The sequence below is a fragment of the Geospiza fortis genome, unplaced genomic scaffold, assembly GCF_000277835.1.
Source record: "Geospiza fortis unplaced genomic scaffold, GeoFor_1.0 scaffold58, whole genome shotgun sequence".
In the NCBI taxonomy this organism is placed as follows: Eukaryota; Metazoa; Chordata; class Aves; order Passeriformes; family Thraupidae; genus Geospiza; species Geospiza fortis.
Window position 1 is genome coordinate 4,217,375 of NW_005054359.1, and position 24,027 is coordinate 4,241,401.

Genomic DNA, 24,027 nt, shown 5'->3' on the forward strand with positions numbered 1-24,027 from the left:
TTGGAAAAGAAGAGGCAAACACCAATATAATTGAAATGTTTCTTGAAATAATTTCCTCCAAAGCAATATATACAATTTTTATGTAGTGCACTGTATAAAAGTGTACTTGTTAAACAGCATTATTTAATGCTCCTTCCAAATACACAAGGTAGAAAACAATTAAACACTTTTACAACACCTTTCCAAGATAAGTTAGGCAAATTATTAACTTCTCTCTGTAGCCCCCTAACTTTTAGCAGAAGCAAGTTAATGAATTCATTTTTTTATGATAACTAATACTGAAATTGATTGTAATTTTAGGTTAATGAAGAAATCAAAAATTTCTAGGAAGAGTAGTTTCACTAAGTGAAGAAAGACAGGGACCAAAAGATGATGGAATAAACATTTGTGCTGATTTTGACTGGGGTAACAAAGGTTGATAATAAAGAGATGGTTTTGTTACACAGAGCAAAGGCCTTTACTGCCTTTCATTCTGCCACGGTGGCAGGTTCTTGAATATCTCCTGTGAGGGAGGTTCCACAGCCTCTCTGGACAATCTGTTCCAGTATTCAGTAAAGAGCCCTGCACAGTAACAGAAGTTCTTCTTCAACAGGACAGAATGAAAAAATGCTTGCTGTCTAAGTGAAAAAGTTTCTACAGGTGGGGACTTGATGAATTTAGGTAAACTATGTCCCGCCCAAAACTTCTGCATTTGACTGAGTTAAAACAAGTTTTGCCTGGGGGAGAGGTGAAATATATTTATTGATCTTTTTTAAAAATGTAACCAAGGTTCAGATATCATCTTTCTCTTATTACACATGGCCATTAGTGCCACTTTAAAATAAACCTGTCTGGCTTGGAAACCCAACACTATGCAGTACAAATCCAGGAGATGGTACATGTAATGGCTGGTGATGCATACCCGTGTCCTATCCTCTTTAGCTTTTATTTAATTATTATATTACTATTGTATCTTTAACAAAAATTCAACTTGAAAAGTAAATTGACATGCTAGTGCTACCAGTTTGAAGATGTCTCCTGGGCAGCAGAATCTTTTCGGTCATTAGTGAATGGATACACTAACACTGTCTCCTGCCAATTGTGGTTTGTAAATTTCTTTCATTTTTTTTCTTTGAAATTATGGAACCAAAATTACAAACAATATACATGCCACCTCCCTATTTCTTCTCTGTTGTTTTGACAGCATTAAAGCTTTTCATAACTAATGGCTCAATCTACTAAATTAGACTGAGATAAATAATCAAGATCTCTTAACTTGTTAATCGTCTTTAAGCAAAGCATCTGGCAAGAGAAAGAAAATAGTTCTTTCTTTTTCTCATTAATTCTCTTTGGAAAATAACCTCACAACTCAAATAAAATGAGATATTCGTGGACTAAGAATGACATATTAGTGGGAGAACTTGGTTACAGAGAGCCAATAAACTGGAGATCTTGTAGAACAATAGAAATAAGAAAATATATTTATGAGGCTCAAATAAATAAAAAAAAAAATAATAGTTCTTTGAGTTACTGGAAGACTTATGAGTTTGTAGGAGGCTAATTTCCAGTGCATTATTTTGTTGTTGTAGTGAATTTTTAAGCTAAACTGTGCTAAAGTTTGGATGTGCACTCATCCTCCATAAGATACCAGAAATCATTCATTCAAGAGAAGTGTTGCACATGTCATATGGCCTAGAAAAATCTTGGTCAGCCCATCTTGTGACACAATCCCAGGCACACACTACCACTGTCAATGGCTGCTGGGTCCCCCACTCTCCCTTTATTTTTTTGGTGCAATTAAGGCTAATATTTCATTGTGGTATAAAAATGTTTAGTATTAATCACATTTTTCCTAATCTGTGTATTGCTAAATTCTGTAGAGATTTATTGTTAATTGTTAATTTTTATTTGACATGCAAATCATACAGCTTCCTAGTTGTTCATCCCAAAATCTGCTGACATTCATAGGGAGAGTTTATTATATGTGCAGTAGTATTTTCCTATGTGAAATACAATAGCTTGTACGTGTATGTAGGTAATGTATATAACCATCATACTTCATACATTTTTTTTTAATATATCAAGTGGAATATGTGTAAAGAGCTTATGCATTATTGTGATTTATTCTGTAAACTGGCAACATTATATATAGTACAAAATATGATGAGTTCAAAAATACCTAAATGACTCAAAAACTGTAGAGATATACCAAACAATGTCAAATCACCTCTGAACAACACAAGGAGATTGCACATGCAGCTAGCCATATTTTCTTTGATCAAAAACCAGAGTTTATTCAGAAACTATTTTACCCTCTGCCTACTTTTTTACTATTTGACCACATTGTTATTCACCCACAAGTTTACTTTAATGAAAAGTAGATGTTTTGGTTTTGAAAAGCTTTGAGTCTTTACATGTCAAGATGATAGTGCATTTCTATATTCAGTGTAGTGTGTACTTATCTTCAGTTCCTTAATACATCCTGGCTTGGTTCAGTTTTTTATTCTAGAAATTAGTTGTTTCTGCATATATAATCATGCTGAGCCAATTTGGGTTTTTTTTTTGTTTGTTTTGGTTTTTTGTTTTGTTTTGGGTTTTTTTTGTTTTTTTTTTTCTAATTCCACACCTTTTCAGTTCAGTGGTAAAGGAGATTAAAAAAAAAAGCTTAATAAGAGTTTAAAAAGTCTCATGATCACTCACATACAATTTCTTCCTTTTCCAACTCTGACAGAAAAAACCCCACACTAGGTTACAGAAAAAATGTCACAACTATAGTAGTTTAGCCAGAATAATTTTATAACTTCTTTTGCCATTCAGAAGCTCTCTTGATTTTGATTCCCATGCAACTAAAATTAGAAACTCCATACTGTTGTCCTGAATGGTTTCTTTACTCACACATAAGAATTACATTTGTATTCCCTGGTTACTAACTAATTTTCTTATGATTGATTTGCTTTGCTCAAGAGAAACGAAATTATTTCTGAAAACCTGGTTAAACTAGAAGGGGTCTATTTTTTAAAATTCATTATATGACTCACATGAAGGCCTTCTGTAATTTATTTAAGCTAAAGTTTGACCCTCCCATCTTTTAACAAATACTGCTATTTTAATGTAGTTTCACTCTTTATCCTCTTTTCTATTCTTTTCCACAGGAAAATAAAGATCCAATAGCAATCATGAAGTAGAAACTGGATGATGATTAATCAGAAATTAACTAATTCATGCAATAGACTTGCTCATAGTCAAGGTAAGTATATAATGAAATAGCCTTTTTCAAGGATTAGCTTGAAGATGGTTTTATGAACCTCTATTCAAAGACAAAGAACGTTAAAGGCTGATTTATAGCTTGAAAATAATGTTAAATGCAAGTTTCAGAGTTTAAAAAGAAGGCATTGTGAAATTAAATCATGGTACATAAATTACTGTTTAAATGAAGTACTGTTTGATTTTCCTTTCCATTACAATATGTTCAAGGTTCTTTTCTGAATGCTTCAATTCAAAGCAAAGAGGGTTATTTTTAAAAATATTCTACATCAAAGATGCACAGAAAATTAAACAATGAAGCAAAGCAGATCTTGATGTGTCTATTCAGTTACGTGTATGTCCACAGCATGTCTGAAGGAAAGTCAGTAGGTACATGACAGATTACTACAAAGATACAGAAACTCTGTAGCAGAACCTGTCATCTCTCAACAAAGAACAATATTCTTGCTTCTCTCAAGTTGTTATTTTCTCAGCAACAGAAGGGACATTTCTAATTTAAATCTTCGGGAAAAAAAAGTATTCTAATAAGACTGAAACTTCAGCATATGACTGTAATCTATGGATGTTGTTTCTTATATTCTGAGTATTTTGATAAGATTAATCTCTCTCTTATTTCTGCAACGTTTTAAAGTGAGGAAAAGAGATTTCAATCCAAAATGTCTTTCAAATATAGCATGCTGTTATGAAATAACATAGTTGTGTCTTTCCTGTATGACGTTAAGGCATATTGTGTTCACCAGAAATACTGACTTTCTGTTAGCTGAATCCAGAAAGATTGTCATTTTGAGAAAAGCAGCATGTCTTTAATGAACACAACAGCTGTCTTACTTTGGTTTTGGTTTTGCCTTTCTGGTGACCCATACAAGGTTTGTCTAATCCTAACTTTGCAATGACCTCATCTCTGTAGGCCAGAATGTTTTAGGATGATATTTCTTTTCTTTTGACCAGTATTTTCTACCCAAATGTTTCTTGTCACAGTGAAACATTAACTGCTCCTGTCCACACACACCATTTCCATCTCTTTTGTTTAGCTTCTAACTGTGAGTAAAAGAATATTCCAGAAACATTCCTGGGTTCTGGGGAAAATCTTTTGTCATTTCAGTGGGAATGGTGAACTTCAAAATTTGTCAGATTTGCTGCAAACCTGAGAATTGTTCATCTGGATCAAAATAAAACAAGTATCCTCAAATAGACTTAAAAAATATAATGTGTTTTAATACCCTTTGTAGAAAACATATAACTAATTATTGTTTATTGCCATTATTGTTAATATCCAGTTGCTTTCTAACATTGTATGACCATTAGTATGATACTTCTTACAGCTCTGGGGAAAGCCAGTGATAAAAATTAATAAATACAATCATTATTTTGTAGTTTCTACTGAAGTTATTTCATGTTCTTTAATGACAACTGAGACATGCTTTCTTAATATATGTCACCAATATTTTGTGGCTGGTAACAGAATTTTAATTGCTTAAATTTTAGACTTACACAATTAGGAAAAGAAACAGTATCACATATATTTCAAGAAAAATTAGCCAGCATTCTGTAAGTTTCAGTGGAAAAAAACCATTGTCATCTGAGAATTAAATGATTAATTATGCAGAAGAAATGCAAGGAACCTGTAAGCTTTATATGAGCAATTTGCAAATTGAAGATGAAATATATTAATTCTTTAATTAATATCTCCATTGTAGTGATGAACACAGATAAGTGATTGGCCAAAATTCGCAAAAAGAATTTATGACAGAAATTATAATAGAGGTTATTATCTCTAGAACTTGACATGTGTCATTACAGTAGACTAGACAGCATTTATAGTTTATAAGCTATTTTATAATACTTATAGAAGTGATTTTCTGCAGTTTTCATCTTCTTCCTAGTACCCATTAATAGTGAGTTATGTTCCATGCATCATCTTACAGCTTTCACAGTTTAGGGATAAATCTTATATTTTTCGATTCATGTAAGTTATGTCAGTTTTTCAAAAATTCAGGAATGTTCTTTTCTTCATGAGGAAACCTAGGAGGCTGTCATGGTGTTCTCTCTGAATGCACTGTGCATTGTATTTTCTATACAATTTAACTGTCTTAAGACCTAAGTGAACAGTTAACTTTTAAAGATTTTTTTAAATTAACTGTTTTTACTTAAAATCAAAAACTAAACAAGGGCAATATTAAGTGAAAAATGTTAAACAGTGTTAGTCTGGTTTTCAGGGTTCTTTACTTTTGGCTGTATCTCCTAATTACTAATTCTGCATATGGCATTTATGACAAAATAAATATTAAAAATTATTTGCTAGGCCCCCAAAAAAACTGTGCTAATAGTCTCCCATAGGCCTTCATTATAACTTATAACTTCATGTTATACTGGACAGAAGCATTATTAAAAAATGCCAGAAGTCGGAACTCTTGAAAACTTGCTTTTTTGGGACCAGAATTAAGAATGTAGCACAATAAACCACCTAACAAGAGAGCATACCCAGGCTTCTAATCTGATGTTCAGTTTGAAGATAAGCTATACTATAAAATGGGGTTGGCTGATTTGTGTCCTCCTGATTGAGTTTCTTTTTTTGTTGGTTTGTTTGGTTAAAGTTTGTTTGATTTTTTTTCTTTTATAAAGCTATTGTCTTGAGGCTAAAATATTATGGTCTTTTAGAAAGCTGTACGGGAAATTAATTTTCTGCTGTGTTGTGACATTTTTGAAATAGAGAAAGTATTAAATGACCGAATGGTGAATCATTGTTTAGAGATTAATTTTATTATTATGTTACTATGTTATTAAAGGCCATATTTTGCTAAAATGTTGAAGAGTCAGAGTTTGAAGGTAAATTACTTTTTTGGTAAATTTTTTAGGTCACTTCCTGACTCCTGCATAAAAATATCTTGTCACAGAGGAATATTTTTCTAGAATGCTATCTATTAAATTTTATCCAGTACATTCCCATTATGTATCACTGTATTTTTCAGAAGAAAAGAAATAGTTGGTAATATTATTGTGGTAACAAATACATGTGTAAACCTTCAGAACAATTTTACATTTACATTTAGAATAATATAAATGTAACAATTTCTAGATTTCAAGTAGTGAAGAAAATCATATCTGTTGATATTAAAATATCTAATGAAACACAGAAATAACGCTTTAATTCTTGTTTATGCCAGGAAGTGTGAAGTATTACAGAAACAAAGTTATACACAAGAGTAATATATAATGTCTTGTATGTATTGGATTGACTGTGTTGTGTTATACTATTTGCAAGAATTTTCCCTTGCCTTATTTTGACTAAGCCACGAAAACCAACAACAAAGCAACCCACTCTGTGTATTAGTTTCATTTGATTTTGATTCAATCCAATGTGATTGATTGATTGATTCATTCAGTCATTTTAAACTCATCTGACTTCATAGGCAGTTTGCTTGTTCTTTCTGTGTTTTTTCATCCAGTTTTATTTTTGGCATCAGATGTTATGCTGTCACCTAAGCAAACCTCCTTTCCATTTTTGTTGAGTCTGCCAACAAGATTGCTACTCTAATGAGTACTGATGGCAATTTTTACGTGTTCATATTTATGATCCTTATTCATTGGGTCCTTATTCACTGGGCGGTTGTCCAAGCAATAAAGTGATTTTATTTAAACTACTAACTGGACATTAAATGATGATGACTTCTTATATTAACTACAGACTGAATTTTCATATAAGGTATATGCATAGCCATGTCCTTGGTTATGTATATATTTGTTGACTATGGAAACATCCATTTCTAATAAGAGACTTGCCTGTAGCTCTCAGATGATTTTGTATTGCAATTTAGTGTGTTGCTCTATGGCTAAAATTTTCCTTTTGACAATTAACATGTTTTTTTTTCAGAAACCTTAATGATGATAGTTCTGCACACAATGTAAGTGCTGATATTTTTGCAGGAATCAGTAAAGGACAGACTGAAATGAGACATTCTTTGAAAATGAGACATTCTTTCAGTGACACTTCAGTAGGATTCTTTTCCCAATACAGAAAGTTCAGATTAAGGTTCAAGGAGGAACAACTGTGTCATGCAAACATGGATAGGAGCATTTGTTGACTCCACGTAACTTGCTCCTGGTGTTAGAGCTGAGCACTCTGCACTCTCAAGTCTTTCCTGTCAGAGGAGGACAGTCCCTTTTCTGCGTCTGTTTGGCACCCCACTGAAATATAAAGAGCATTAATTCTAATCAAGGGTGCTACTTAAGAACTAAATCCCTACAAGTCTCCTGACCAGTAACTCTCTGGTATCGTATTTGGAATATGGAAGATAATGATTTCACTAAATTTTTAATGAAAAAAAAATCTGTAACACATGAATACAGAAGTTAGAAAAGAAACAGTTCTGCTTACAGATATTGATGATGGTTTTGCAAACTACAATGAGTTGTTTGACCTCGTATTTTTACTCCTTGTCAATTTTTTACTCCTTGTATTTCTACTCCTTGTATTTTTTACTCCTTTCTCAGAGAAAGATACTGCTATTCCTGCAGTAGTCAGGAAAGTTTTAGGCAAGAAAATTAGCTATACTGGGAGGGATTAAAAAAAAGAAAAATATGCCATGTGCAACATTATGCAACAGCTACATTGTTTAAGCACAGATGAAGAGTTTCAGTCAATTATCAGCTTTTTGTTTGTTTGTTTCAAAGTGTAATCCTTCTACTTTATGGGAGCCTGTTTTGGGGCTTTTTCCTTAATTCACTGAAAGACATACAGATAAGATATTCAACTTTGTGATTGGGAGTTCAGAGTAAATTCTGATGTTAAGAAAAGGTGCTAGCATTTGTTATTTCAATGTCCTATTCCTTTGTTACAAAAATAATGTAACTGCTGCTTGGAACACTTCTTTTAGCATCCACCTATACAAGTTATAATTGTTTTGTTTTACAAAGGTACCTTATTTTTTTCCTTACCATTTATCTTCCTTTACTTGTAGTCAAAAATATGTCAGTAACGCTGAAGCTCTCTTCCTATATCTGGATATCAGACTAAGTCTTGGTCAGTTTCTATACACAAAATATTTTAGATGTATAGTATAGATAAGTTTCTGGTTTGCATTTGATTCCCCTAAAAATATTGTATAAAACAACTATAACCAGAATCCGGAAGTATTTGATTTGCATGTTTTTAATCTGATTTGCTTTTCAGTAAAAATCTTAGGTTCTGTCTTATCTTTTCTGTAGTATTTAAATGCATGTATTTTAAGCATATGAAGTCCTGGTTTTCTATCTGAGTTTTGGTACTGAGTAAGAAATTATAGAGAAGTCTCCCTCTACCTATTCTCAAGGGAAGGCTGGATTATTACTCAGACTATCTGGAATAGAAATAAATATTGTATGAACTATTTGGAAGACAGGAGGTTGATATTTAATAGGGGACTTATCATTACTGTTAGTTTTGGAAGGATGTGAAACATTCAATGCCACATCACTTTTCTGCTGTTGGACAACCTCCCCCTCTCTAACCAATGAGTTTATCCTTGTCCAATGATAGATAGAAAAGACTGAATATGCTTAGGCTTGCTAATCAAGAATCACAGTCATAGAATAGTTTATGCTGGAAGGGACCTTAAATATCATCTTGTTCCAACCCCCTCCCTTTCACTAGACCAGGTTGCAAAGAGCTCCATCCAGCCTGGTATCGTACACTTCCTGGGATGGATCATCCACAGCCTCTCTGGACAACATGTTCCAGTGCATCACCATCCTCACAGTAAAGAATCTTTTCCTACTATCTAATATAAACCTGCCCTCATTCAGTTTGAAGTCATTTCCCCTTGCCCTGTGCTTTTGTGAATAGAACCTGTAAAAGAACAGATATCTGAATCTATTTTAATAAGAAAATAAAAAATATCTTACAACCTCTGCTGTTAGATAGTTTTGTATTCTCAGTCAGAACACGAATTCTTATCCAGTCCCTAGTAAAATCTCTCCTAAGGAGGTGTTTCAAAGTAAAGCTGGAGTACAAGCACGTGATTAATTCCTGTAGGAGAATCTATAGGTAAAATTTAGAAGGAATAGGAAAGACTACTAATTGGACTTCCAGACCTGCTAATTGCAGCTTGACTTGCAAATCACCCAAGATCTGCTAAGAAAGAATTGGGGGATTTTTTTGTTGTTGTTGTTTTTTAAAATGTTTTTTGTCTGAGTTGTGCCCTCTATATGTCATTCTCTATGAGATAGGTTGTGTGGAAAAAAACCAGTTCCTCAGGTGTACTGCTTTGTACATTGGCAATTTGATCCATAACAGGGACAGCATAAGAAATAACAGGCCCCTCCTTTTTTTCACTTCTTATATGCTAGACTAACTTGAAGGTGTACCTCTTGACAAGTAGATGATAGCACAAGAGTAGCACTTTTCATAATCTGATAAAGCTGAGAAGAGTCAATGTGGATCCTGCTAATTGCATATGAACCATTCAATGACTAAAGAGCTTAAAATGTCCCTAGGTCTCTGAATTCAAATGTAATATGGCAAAAACATTATACACATGTTGAAATGTAGCTTTTTTTTTTAATTTATTTTTGTCTTTTCTACTGAGCAGGGTTATGATTTACTCTCTGCTTTTGTCTATAAATATAATTCCTGGTATTATTTAGACTGAAAATGTATGCTGAATTTGATTTTGTTCTCTGAGGGAATATAGTTTCTTTTGATTGTGAGCAATTGATCTAAAGATGGTTAGCAGTTTAGCTGTTCTTAATGTATCACCATCACACTTGCCAAATGAAAAATTGATACATTTAATCTGTGTTCTTCCAGATATGTATGTTATCAAGGGAGGTAGGATTTCTTGGCTGTTTGTTAATTTATTTTCAATTGCATTTGCATGCACATTCTTATTTAAATGGAATGGAATTGAATGACACTAAACCGCCTTATAAACCTGCAGAGACAGATTTATGTGTAACAGCATTGTTATATGATATTAAATCAAAAGCATGCATCTAAAGCAAACATGTCAATAAGCCTGAAGTATAAAAAATACCATTTACTTAGGAATGCAGAGAGATATATTAATGGGAATAAAAGAACAAGTTTTTGTAATTGTTTGTAACATTTCTGGTGCAGTTATCACTGAATGAAAACTAAGAAATGGAAAGATCAAGGAAAAGAGAGACCTGGCAACCTTCACATAACTATTGCTAAGAACACTTTGGTATGCAGTGCGTCTTTTACACTGTGTGATGTCTTATACCTGCAAATTAACTTTAACAAGGCTTGAACTAGTACTACCAAAAAAAATTAACGAGCAACTGGCTGACTTGAAAAAGGGAAATCTACAGAGTAATTTTAGTGAAGTCAAGTAATGATGTCTTTTTTCATATTTATTTTCATTGTATTATACAGAAATAATTTTTGTCCAAATCATAGGAAAGCTGTTCTATCAAAAGACTTCTGCTTGCTTGTATTAATAAAGCATTATTTTATAAAAACATTGTCTATTCTAACTGCTAAAGAAATGAAGGGCTATTTGAAGACTGCTACCAATAATCCATAAAGATTTGTCCTGCTGGTTGCTATGATTTTTTTCCATTATTATTAAGGAAACCAAAGACAAGTTCTTATACAATATAGATTTTTTGACACCTTTCTTAGTAATTTAATCTTTTCTGTGTGTAGACTTCTGTATGAATTATGTTTCATTTATAAATGGCACATAATTCCATGTTTGTAGATGTTTTCCATGTAAGTATAAACTTTTTTAGTTTATTGTACTAGAAGTCACTTGTAGCATCAGAACTTCTGCACTCTAAAATAGAGGAGTAAGAATGCAGATGGTTTATAAAAGCAAAAGAGTTTTAGCAGATATCAGGATGTGCAGATTCTGAAATAACTGCAATTAATGAAAGACTGGAATGTTGGACTGAATTTTTGGAGCCAGCTAATTTAGCTTTCAAAAATTGCAAAAAAAACCCCTGTTGTTTTGGTTAAAATGAGATGCCAGAAACCCAAAGAAGTCAAACAACTTTTTTGTTGTTTTGGTTTTTTAGAGTAACAATAGATCAAGGGGAATTTAAAACAGAAGTCAGGGCATTGCTGAGACTGCATGCAGAGTTAAAGGAAATGGTGGTATTGTCAGAGCAGCAGCTGGTATGAACACTACTGGATGGAATGGAGAGGTAATGCTACTTTTAGAGAAGAAATAGGGTACTGCTGTGTTGAATTTTTTTTCTTAATGCACTGTGAGATATTTTGCTCCTCCTTCTTTTTTTTCCTAGTACTACCAACATGTTCCTCCAGAGTACTTAGACTGTTTGACATTGTATCCTCTGCTCCTTCATTACTGTCACCTCTCTCTACTATTTATTGTTATACTTTTATGGTTCTAAGAGACCTCTGGAGGTTGTCTTGTCCAAACCAGCCCTTCCCACAAAAGGCCATCTAGAGCTGGTTGCCCAGGACCATGCCTAGATAGATTTTGAATATCTCCAAGGATGGAGACTCCACAACCATCTGGACAACCTGCGCCAGCGCTCAGCCACCCCCACAGGACAAAAAGTGTTTCCTGATGTTCAGAGGAACCTCTTGCTTTTTTTGTGCCCATTGCCTCTGGTCCTATCACAGGGCAACTCAGGAAAGAGCCTGGCTCTGTTCTCTTCGCAACCTCCCTTCAGGTGTTCATGGACACTGATAAGATCTCCCCAAGCCTTCTCTCTTCTGGTGCAAAGAGTTGCAGCTCTCAGCCATTCCTGATATGTGAGATGCTCTTTGCTGGATTCTCTCCAGCGTGTCCATATCTCTCTTGTGCTGGGATGCCTAGAACTGGACAAAGGACACCAGACATGGCCTTGCCGCTGCTGAGCAGGGAGAAGGATCCCCTCCTTTGACTTGCTGGCAGTATTTTGCCTAATGCAGCCATCAGCCTGCTTTGCACAAAGGGCACGTTGCGGGCTCTTGTTCAGCCTGGTGTCCAGCAAATCAGTTCCTTTTCTGCCAAGCTGCTTTCCAATAGGTCAGTTTCTGGAATATACTGGTGTGTGGGGTTGTTCCTCCTCAGATGCAGGACTTTGCGCTTCACCTTGTTGAATTTCATGAGGCTCCCATCAGCTGTTTCTCCAGCCTGTTGAGATGCCTCTGGATGGCAGCATGGCCCATCAGCCACTCTTCCCAGTTTGGTGTCAGCAGCAAACTGTCTGAGGTTATACTCTGCCCTATCATCCAGATAATTAATGAAAATATTCAACAGTATTGTCCCTGATACCCATCCTTGGGATATTCTGCTAACAAGTTGCCTCCAACTAGACTCCATACCTAACTACCTAGTACATTCATGGCATTTAATGAATAAATAATCAATGTTACAGATGCGTATGTAGTCATTGTAGAAGAGAAAAGCAAAGATTTTAGACTCAAACTTACAGAAACTCGGGAAATATTAAAATTATTTGCTTATCCTGCAGCTATGATGTGGTGCATGATGATCATTATATTTTCCTAGATTATTGTCTTAAAGGCACACATTCTCTTTTAAAAAAATTCTGCTTCATTGTGATTATTCAATGTAGTATATGACTTTGTTTGGGGCACACTTTTCAAATCCTGCTTTTTTACATAATTCTTAAGGACTTCTGTAGTTCCTAGAATTAATGTTTTCCAAACATTAACTTGTCCTCTTACTTAGTGTCTGACTTGGGGCCATGATATTTAAGCTTTTCCAAAAAACAGAATTTAAGACATAGAGAGAAACCATGATCAGAGGTACTGGCAGACTCAGTGAAAACACACAGACTTTGCTTTCACAATTTTTGCTGTTACTTCAGCACATGAAACTGAGTGTTCAGCACTTCTTTATATCAGACCTAAGACTTAGTCAGAAACTTGGAAATAATCAGACATAACAGGAAAGCAACCATTAAAGATATCTGGTTCAAGTAATGTGTTCAGCATCAAGCAGGTGTAAGTGGCAGAGGATTAGATGTGGTCTCGTTCAAAGAAGAATGTTTTTATTGTGGAAACTTCTATTTTCCCCTCCATTCGGTTCCATTCCCTAAAAATTTTCTGGCCACCATAAAAGACAATTTTTTCTAGATAACTCTTGCCAGACTGTGACTTACCCATAAACCAGTCCATCTTGTGCAGCAAGGAATTGTACTTTCTGGATTGCGTGAAGAGAGATGGAAAAATAATTCAGATATATGTGTAATAAATTGATTTATTTTCATATGTGCATTACAATATTACAGTTTTAGTTTCATTTTCTTTATTTATAACAAACAATTCTGGCTTTTGTTAATTTTGGAGCACTTGACTTTTATTGTTAGATTTCTGTATAAAATATTACAGAGATAAAAAAATGTATCAAATGTGGAATAAAACCATGGAGAAATGGGATCATTAGGTTCCATACAGGTCACTGATAGGTTTGGAGTCTTTACAAGCACCAGAGTGATCAATATTTCAAGGGCTCATGAGGCTACTAATGTACTGTCATGCTCCATGTGGGCCAACTCTGAGTGGAGAGAATTCCAGTGGGTAGGACATTTGCCAGTAGCAATGCTTAGGAGAATGGGGTCTAATTCCAGATATTTCTTTCTCATCTTTCTTATACCTTTTCATCTTCCTAAACGTGAAAAAATGTTGGCCTATGGTATCTCTGCCACTATTGTAACCAGAAATGAAAATAAAGGAAAGCATCTTCACTGTAGTGTGGTAGTAGATACGTAATTTCAGATGATAAAACTCCTCACCTTGAAGACAGAAATGGCAAAAAGCAACCCCACAGTCTTTGGTAAGATCTTCATCTGTCTGGCTTTTCATCTAGCGTGCTTTTTCTTTTTTTTCCCACCTCAGGTTTCCTTGTTCAGTTTCCATGAATTTATTTCTTTGCTGCTATTCTGCCACTACTTCTACCTTCTACCTTCTTTATCAGATATACGTTGTTTTTCTTTCCCTTTGCTGTCCAAGAAGAATGAGTCCTCCAGCCTCCACTCCTGCTTCTACCACCCTTTATTTTCATGATCCTTGACCTAATCTGTCCCCATTGTTAAGCTTCTGTGACTCAAAGGCCAGCTGTACCCTGTGGAGTTTCACATTCTGCCCTCAAAACATGAAGGTTGTTTCACTTCTGTGAGAAAATTTCAGCTGTATAATTTTTTCTGATTCTCTGAAATTTCAGTGTCATTTTGGCTGAAATGTTTTTAAATGATTTCTGTCCAAGGCAGATCATCAGTGTAGAAAATTTAATCCCAAATAATTTGTTTGGTAAATTTATAAGTAACTAAAAATGGGCTTTTCTAATGGGAAGTATTAGGCAGTGTTAAAAATAGGTTATGATGTCACCTTATTTTAAAGTTACTGTCATGTGTATGAATAAGTATATGGTTGAATAAATATTTTTCCTTAGATGACCATATGCTATCAGTATTCATAGACACTGAATTTTAAGCAGCTGACCATACCAACAGAAACAGTAGTTTGTGAAAAAGTATGGCTTTTCTAGAGTTAAACCTTAATTCTCAAAGTCACTCCAGTTCAAGGGTACAAGTGTGACTTGCAGTAACTATGCCTGAATAAATTAACATCTCTCTAGGATAAGATAGGTTCACTTCAGCTGAATAAAGCCCTAGAAGAAATGTACCAAAATACTTCTCAGAAAAGGGAATAAGCACACAGTCAGGGTCTCTGACCCTCTTTTTCCTGAATTATTCAGTTTATTTTCTTAATTTCCAAATTTGGCATAGATCTCTGTGGATATGTGTGTGTGCAAGTGTAGAATAGATTTTTCTGCATTTACGCAAATTGTCATTTATTACCAACTTCGTGGTTGCAAATGAGAAAAATGCTAAAAAGAGATGAGGTTTTTACCTTAATATTCAACACTTAGTATTCTGTTCATCATCCAAAAAGCAGTCCAGCTTTAAAAAGATATTTTGCATCCATGTGTATACATTTGCACGTTTGTGTGTCCCTTCATCATAATTTAATTTGTTATTATTATTAAATTGAAAGTGTAACTTTTATTCAAACATAATCCTTAGCATTCTGCTATGGGATCAAAGCCTAAATCTAATATGTTAGGAGACAGAAGCACAGTTGGTACAGTCCGAAAAGGAAGTTCCATGAACTTTACCTTCAGATTGATACGAGAGGATTTGCTTAAAATAAAAGAATCTTGTGCTTCCAGTTTGGCACAAATAAATGTGTAAACTTGGAAAACAGCACGGGTGCCTCAATAATATTGCCAGTTCCACATGGATTAATGGGAACTGTGAATGTATTTTTACATAGTGTGGTAGAGACTAGGAGACTTGAGTTAGTCCTTTGACAGTAAAGGAGAAGATGAGGATCTAAGAACGAACGTCTTTGGAAACCCGGAGCAGAGGGGCACATGGTAGTTCTGATTTTTATATTGACAAAAGAATGGGAAAGGGAAATAGAAAGAATATTTTGGTTTTTTCTACAGAGGTTTTATACATGGCACTGTGTACTTATGAGCCCAAGTGCAACGAAAGCCAATAAATTTAATTGCTTTCCTTGAAAGATTAAAAATCTGTCAGGGTAGATGAATTTTTCAAAACAAAATAATTTCATATATGGCAGTAAAAAGAGATTCCCTCTGCCCCCACAACTTGGCATTTTGCTGCTTTCCTTGTTTCTATCTCCAGACGATATCTTCACATGCTAGTATAGTATATTCCTGAAATGCTGACTTGCTTATCTGACAAAAGGTTGTGCTTAGGTGATGGGTCACTTCTGTTCCTACTGATGATTACAAATAAGGGGAAGCAACAGCAGGTGGTTACATTATGAAATGATGGTAAGTTATGGTAAGGATCTTGCCTTTTTTTTTTTAACTGTCTTTTCTCCTGAAAGCAGCTAAGGACAAGCAGAATGGTTAAAACTGAGTAGCCTCACAACACCCAGTGAGCTACAAATTTCTGTATTAGATTTCCTAATAGTGAAATAGTTTTCATTGTTACTTTCTTCCTCACTCCCAAACACATTTTTAACTCCTGTTTTAAGATAATTTGGCTTTTCCTTTTTTTTTGAAGACTTTTTTTTTTGCAACCAGAGAAAGCCTCTTATGACACTTCTTAAATAGAGCAATACTGACATCCATTGGTTTAATCTTATGTGACTATTTGTTAAATCTCTTCTAACTAATGTACACATAACTCTCTACAGTATCACAATGAAAGGATTGAATTTGATATGATCCAAGGAGGATTGTGCTAAGTCCAATTTGCTGTATTAAAAACATGAAACCAACACAGATTACTCGATGAAAAGAAACACATTGCAAAATGTGAAGTCCAAATATGATGACTAAAATAAAAGCAGGCATCGCAAGTACCAACTGGGGAAAAAATATTAATGGGGAATTAGTAGTGACGCTGATTTTCTTTTTTAGAACCTCTAGAAATGTGAAAAAACCCTAATTTTATATGAACCTGTCTTGTTTTGTATTAATCATAAGGCAAAATAGTGAGGTGTGAGGAAAAATTATTAATCTAATAGAAAAAAGCCGTTCAGTGAAGAAAATAATTACTCTCTGGTTTCATCTCAGCCCTCAAAGGTTTTCCTTTAACTTGGCGGCATGTTGTTTTTTAAAATAGATATATCTTTTATAAACGCTGCTGTAAGATCACTGGCGATATAATGAAGTGGTTACATTTAATGAAGAAAAAAACGCCACAAAAAGTGGAGGTGCTTTCAGTATTCATTGTTACGACGAGCTAAGCAGATGAGGCTTAGGCTTCAAAACCAGAGAACCATTCTGGCAGCGAAGGGAGGGCGACAGGCTTTCACAAAAAAAGCTTTCCGTTTGCTGTACCCTCCCACCGCATTCACTTGCAAATCACTGTGTGCTCGGGAAGCCTGCACTTCCCCGGGCTCCAACCTTCCCAGGGTAAGTGCTGCGGCTCCAGCAGCAGCGCCTCTCTCCCGCTCCCCTCCGAGCGAGGAGGGAGAGTGAGAGGTGTGTGTGTGTCTGTGTGTCCGTGCACGCTGCGCGTCTGTGTGTCTGCGGTGGTGCGTCTTCGTTTTTGGTGGTGGTTTTTTTGTTTTTTTGGTTTTTTTTTTGCTCGTAAATCAGAAGCTCTGAATGAAAGCCAGTCGGAGGGAGAGCTCCCCCCTTAGCTTTGGTTCCGGACTGTCCAGAGTTAAGTGATGCTGGGAGAAAAAGCCTCAGTTAGATCCAAGTAGAATCAGTCTTAAAAAAAATAACAGGAGAAAACTGACCAAGGAAAGGACTCTAATAGCTCGTTTTTCAGTTTGGTTGGGGTGGACACCACTTTCTCAGCAGAATAAAAGGTAGGAACCTTTCTCATTTTCTTTCTGTTGATATTATTACAGTTATTATATTAGAGCAGTATGTTGTTTAATTTGATTCCTATATTTGTTCTACTGTATGCAACTTTCTGCATTTTATAAATATGCGTCAGGAGTAATGAGACAAGGGATAGGAAATAACTGCTGTGCATTCTCTCCTCAAAGTAAACTGATGTTATCGTATGCATTCAGGATTGAAACACTAAGCATTTTATATTTTTTTTCCTCCTAGTAAGCTGTCCTTTGAGCAGCAGTTTCCACCTATAGTCAGTTCTTGAAAATTCAGTATGGGGGGACAAGTCTAATTGCATTGAAAAAAGCACAATGTTTCATAGTGTAACAGTTATGAGCATAGCATGAAACATATACATATGTGCCCTCACTTTCTGTATACCTGTGCAAGTCTGTTGCACCTTTCACTGTTAATCATTCTGCCCTGGATTGAATTTCAGAATAATTACCTACACTCACAGAAAATGCTTCTTATGAAGGAAATCCCTGTGGAGAGGGATAGCAAAGTGGATACAAGCAATATTTCAAATATCTGTACAGAGCTATATGCACAGATGGGGATAAAATTGCCTGGTTTGACATTTCAGTAAAGGGGAAGTGGAGGGAGAAGGAAAAAACAGGGGTTAGAAGGGAAAAGGTGGAGGGAGGAAAAATTCAGTCTGCACCTGTGTGAGCATTTATTGTCAATGCTGCAATAAAATCCATATTTGATGTGGTGTTAAATTAATTCAGCCCAATACAAATCTAAATCCATGCTCCCAACTACTAACTATTGATGGCATTGTCAGCTGCATAAGAAATTTTCAATAGGCTCATACTGTACATGATACTAGTTGCAGCTGTAAAAAATCTAACAGCCCTTCAGCTTAGGAGAATGCATCTACACGTGCAATCAGTGACAAATAGCAGCCAGCATTTTGAAACGGACCTATCATCTCTGTTGCTTCCACACAAATGGAGCTGTTGCCTATAATCTTAGTCTTTCATTTCAGTAAAAGCCTCTGTATTACCCCAACAGCACTCCTGCTGCTTTGAAGGTATTTTTTAATTATACAACTTGTTGTGCATGTATGTGTGGATGCATATGTGAGTGTGTGAGTATGTGCACAGTGTGAGGAAGCAGGTCTGTAAAAAATAGTGTGGGGCTTTTTTTCTTTCTTTTTTTTCCTTCTTCTTTTAAAGGTAGTAGGCTTTAAATTTACATGGTGATGTTACTGGAGGGGAAAGGCAGAGAGTGGGAGACTGGAACACACTTCTGAATCTCTAATTCCTTTTCACATATGGCATTTACTAGGAATATTACGAGTCTGGTACTAAGATTTATTGAGATTTTTACAGCTACCCAAACTTTTATATTAATTCCTTACCTTCTGAATGAAATAGCAGTCTATGCTCTTTTAGAGGAGGAAAAGAAAGAAGGAACTTAGGGAACTAAGGAAAGCAAGAAGGAAACAGGTTATCTTCCTCAAGAGTTGAAAACCAGCTATTTACAGTCAATATGGGTTTATGGCAAGAGAAGAATACTTCTTGGATTATCAACTCTTAATCTAGTTTGGGCCTGAGGGCTCATATTTTTATATACTTTGTTATATAAAAGTTTGAATAAATAGGTAATAATTTCTGCAGCACTTTCTGTTAATTTTAATTTAGATTTATGTCTGTGGTTTTTTATGTGTGGTGTCAAGACAATGATGTGCTCTTAAAGAGGAACACTGAAATGTCTGAAGAGTACTGATTATAATACATATATTTAAGCTGAAAACTGATCCTGATTATTTGATTTTCTAGTTACTTTGAGTAGCATTGGAAAATAAGTCTTGGCTACTTGCTTTGCCAACCATTTATATTTATGATACTTTAAACAGTTTGTGGGAAAGAAAATAGCAAAATACAACTTAAAAAGACTGTATGTAGAATCTTATATATTCCTAAATTATCTTTTTGGCTTTGCAATAGAATAAATGAATATAGATACACTAAAACTTCACACTTGCATGTTCTCAATAGACAAAGAGTCTGTGAAGAATGATGAAATACTGAAATGTGCTCACAGTAGACACTGTGTCTACTGTTCTTTTCTGTGCTTAGCAGTATTTAAAAAATGCAGAAAAATAATGTTATAGATGAAGGAAAATGAGCATAGAATTAATTAAATGTAGAGAGTGATTAAAAAAATACACATGTAGATGTACAAAGCAGTATACAAATTTCAGCTAAGTGATGTAAGTTTTTTTTTCCTTGTTGAATAATTAAATGTAAAAGTCAGAAAATGTTAATTTGAAGATAATATCTGCCTCTGATTCTGAGAGAGTAATTTCCTGATCTCAACGTGATTTCCCAAGGAAAGAAATGAATGCAATAGAGCCTGTCTCATCTGGATAATTCTGTGCAAGTGATTTTTTTTTTTTTTAGGTCTGCTAACCACACTTACAGGCTGGTTGAAAAGGAGTATAATTTCGTACCACTAGGTTGCAGCACTGATACAGGGGGTCAAAGGAAGGTTGAGCTATTGTTGAATAGTAGTAATGGGGTGAATATGGGGTTATGATATTATTTTTAATTTATTCATTATTGTCACCTAAAATCATGTTTGTGAACACCAAGGTGTTCATAAAATGTCCTTCACAGATTTGAAAAAAACTTGCTCTACTGCTAATTCTTTGACATTATTATTCATTTTGTGACTGACAGAAACAGAAGAACACCACTGATTATTTGGGCAGAATATAAGGGTGTAAGGAACATTTTGTGAGTGACTTCAGTGAACCACATGAATATTCGTTCTGTATTACCACTGAATTTGCTATGGGCTTTTTACTAGTATACTATTTGACATTATTAACATTGGTTTTTGCAAAGGAGGAAAAACTGAAATTCGAAAAGTGAAAACCATCTTCTCATGAGCAGTTTAAATATGCCTGAGTAAAACATTATGAAGGGTGACTTCACTGCACATAAGGATGCCATATCATAGCACACTTTCATTTGCTCTGAATAGTATGTAACTATCAATGAAAGCTCATAGAAACTAAAGGTGCAGTTCACTGAAACATTAGGTGATTAAAAAGCACACATGCTGCACATCCTGGACTTTCAAATCTGCTAATGTGAACACTTGCCTTTTGAGAAAAAAACCATAATTCCTCTATTGTCTAACTTCTGAAAAACCTTAAAAGCAAAAAGAAATAAAAGAAGCAGCAATGGTATTCTGAGCTCTAAATGTTCTCCAAATCTCTCTTTAGGCCAAGAGGAACTCCTATAGCAAAAGTTGCTTGTGTTTTGCTCCCTGGATTTCCATGTCTTCAGCTCTGAATCATTGGCATGATGACTTCCCAAACATGCCTGTTTCTATGGGTTAATGGCTCTACAAGAGAGCAATAGAAAAAAAATTGTCATCTCTGGGAGCTGTGTATATTATCGTGACCAGACAGCATTACTGCACACAGAAAAACAAAACAAAACAAAACAAAACAAACAAAAATCTAAAAAGGCATCAGCTGAACCTGAACGCTTTTTTTTTCATCTGGAGGGAAGCCAGAACACCCCCCAACCAAAGGCTATTGAGCTTATATATTCTCTCCACTGGCCTATCAGTCTATTTTTTCATATGTGGGCGATCTGGCAAAAAAATGCCAGTTAAAGCCTCATACACATTTCTTTTTACATGCAGTCTTCCTGATTATATAATGTCAGAGAAAATTACCTCAAATGTGTATATGTGTTTACAGTAGAGGTAAAACAGGGACAACCTTTATCTTAAACAGGGCTTGCATTCTAGGAAGCAAAATACTGTAAAATTTCTTTCTTAATTTAATTCAGCCTTTTATTACTTGACTTTTTCTGCAAGTCCCACTGCTGTTTCTTGTCTTTATTAACTTTGATAAAATAGATCATGTTTATCATTTTTTTTGTTAAAGAAGTGTGTCCAGCAGGAGGCATAAAGCTCTAGTAGCATCTCAGAGGTACTTCCTAGCTTGTCACAGGGCATCTGCTCTGGGATACAAACTCAAGGCTGCTATCTGGAAGTATGTACCTTGTACCAACAGGCTGCATCAGGGAAATTCAAAGATTTAGGAAGTTAATTGGATATAATGAGAAGCAGCATGGGAGGTGTCCTTTTTAATATTATTCCCACATGTATGTCATTCTTCACATGATGTTTTTATTTGTAGCTTATTATGGCATCTCTTAATTTTAACTAAAGTGAATGCTGAACTATATTTAAAACAGTAGGGAATAATGTAATGAAGAGTTCATGTGTGTTTATGTAAAGGTAATGATTCAAAAAATTACTTGAAGTAGAAGTTTCCAGAATTCTGTTGCTTCAAAACTACAACTGTACTCTTCTGTTTTCTTAGAAAACAAAAAAACCTTCTTCAAATATTTTCTCCTGAAGAACTATATATGGTATCATACATATGAATGTATGTACATGTATATTTTACTGTTAATATTCCATCACCTACCACATTACAGGTTGCATTTATTGTATCACCCTAGTGCAATATTTTGCATTACAACATAAAGAACACAATATGCCACCACTTATCCAGACCAGAACATGATCCTTAAAGATGGCTACAATCCTCATGAACTCTGCAGTGCTACAATACCCAGATTTTATGAACACGAAGGATGTATACCAATGTAATTTGCAGCATTATTGACAAGACTCAAAATGCAGTGTCGTAGAGGACTGTAATTTTTGTCCCCCAAACTAACATAAAATAAATATATAGAACTGAACTTTTTAGTGCATGCATCTACCACAATTTCCATGTTTAATACATGCAAAAATTATCTTACTAATTGTCATACTCTCCTAATAGTAAACCCAAATAAAACAGAGCTATACCTGTGTCTAGAAAACTTAGAAGCTGTGCATTCTGTCATTAGTTCCTCTAAGTATCACAGCCTTAATCAAGAGAGTTTCAAACATTTCATATCTTACACAAAAGACAAAATACATGGACTAAATCTGTGATTTTAAATGAGAGTGAGAAAATATACAAGAACCCAAAGTATGTGTAATTATTTGGAGTTAATATTGATAATAGAGGGAGGGTGATTAGGTTTATTCTGATTCTAAGAATTCCAAGAAAAATTATCCCATAAATGTATCAATTCCTTTCTCTTTGAAATAGTGACCTGTCATTTCCCTGATGCCTTTTCCATGGTGTATGGAACCGGGAACCAGAAATGAACATCCATTTTACCTCTGTGTCACCAGAAAATTAGTTAAAAGTAGAGATTTAGATCAGATATTAGGAATAAATTCTTTACTTGCAGCGTAGTGAGGCACTGGAACAGGATGTCCAGGGAAGCTGTAGATACCCTATCCACACTAGTGGGTGGCATCTCAGCTCATGGTAGGAGGGGCTTGGAACTACATGATGTTGAAGATCTTTCAGGTCCCTACTAACCCCACCCTTCCTATGACTCTATGATAAAATGTCATTGATTCTATAAGTCATTAAAATTATAGGTAATAAATCTACTAAAAGTTTACACGGGCAAATTAGATTGATAAGATTTAATTCTTAAGCTTATGTTGGGTGTATATTTGCTTGTTCATTTTTTTTTTAATGTTGAGATTATTCAGAAGATGATCTGGATAGTTTTTTAGAAATAATTGCAAAACGAAACCCAAGAAAAATAGAAAGCACAGAAAGAAAAAAGACCCAACTGAATAGATTTAACACAAAAAATCACCAAACATGATGAATTGAAGCAAGAGAATGACAATATTTTGGTTCTTACTTCCTTTCCACCCGTAAAAATAAATTTTAGTAACAAATTATGCAAATAATCTTTTACAAAAAGTTTACCTCATGATATAGATCATAATTTCATTAAAAGTACAGATACCTTCTAATTTTTGGGGTTTTTTATTTAATATGGGACACGGTTTCTACATGTCAATACCGCTTCATGCTATATTATTTTTGCATGCATTATAAGTTTGATTCTGTGGCATAAGCTATGGAGAGCTGCTACCCTGCTCTCTTGACTTTCTGCTAAAAAATAAAAGCACTGTTAATCAGAATAGTCTTGTATTAAGCAGTAAGTAATAGTGTAGACCTCAATTTATGAATGTGTTAATGGGGTACACCTAATTACTTTGCAGCCAAATCAAAAAATTTCCTTGCTTCTGAGACTGCAGAAGTTAGACATTTCATTATGGCATGAAATATATTTTAATATCTACTTAAGCATATTACATTTAAGTTCCCTAAATATACTTCTGCTTTCCACTTCTCATGGCCAAGTTTTAAATATTATAGTCTTTAAAAAATAGTCTTATAAATCTTCTCTTAGGGATAGTTTCCACAGTCTTTTGGCAGAAATTTCTAGTGTCAATAAAAGAGTGGGATCTCACTATCGTGAGAACCATTTTAGGAAGTGTGATTTTTTTCCCCCCTCTGTTGGATAAAGATTATTTACTGACATTTTCATGCTGAGATGTGCTCTTTCCC

The 24,027-nt window shown here is 34.7% G+C and overlaps 1 protein-coding gene across 4 annotated transcripts in view; it reads left to right on the forward strand.

Moving 5' to 3' along the window:
* The first annotated feature begins 17,079 nt into the window (after positions 1-17,079).
* CDH10 (cadherin 10) overlaps positions 17,080-24,027 on the forward strand; it is a 94,220-nt gene continuing 87,272 nt past the window's right edge. For 2 of the 4 annotated variants that reach the window (XM_031059279.1, XM_005423857.2), the window contains exon 1: positions 17,082-17,521. The gene's annotated coding sequence lies outside the window, so the exon portion shown is untranslated. Of the gene's footprint in view, positions 17,522-24,027 lie in introns of all 4 variants that reach the window. The other 2 variants (XM_031059283.1, XM_031059281.1) reach the window with 2 other exon arrangements.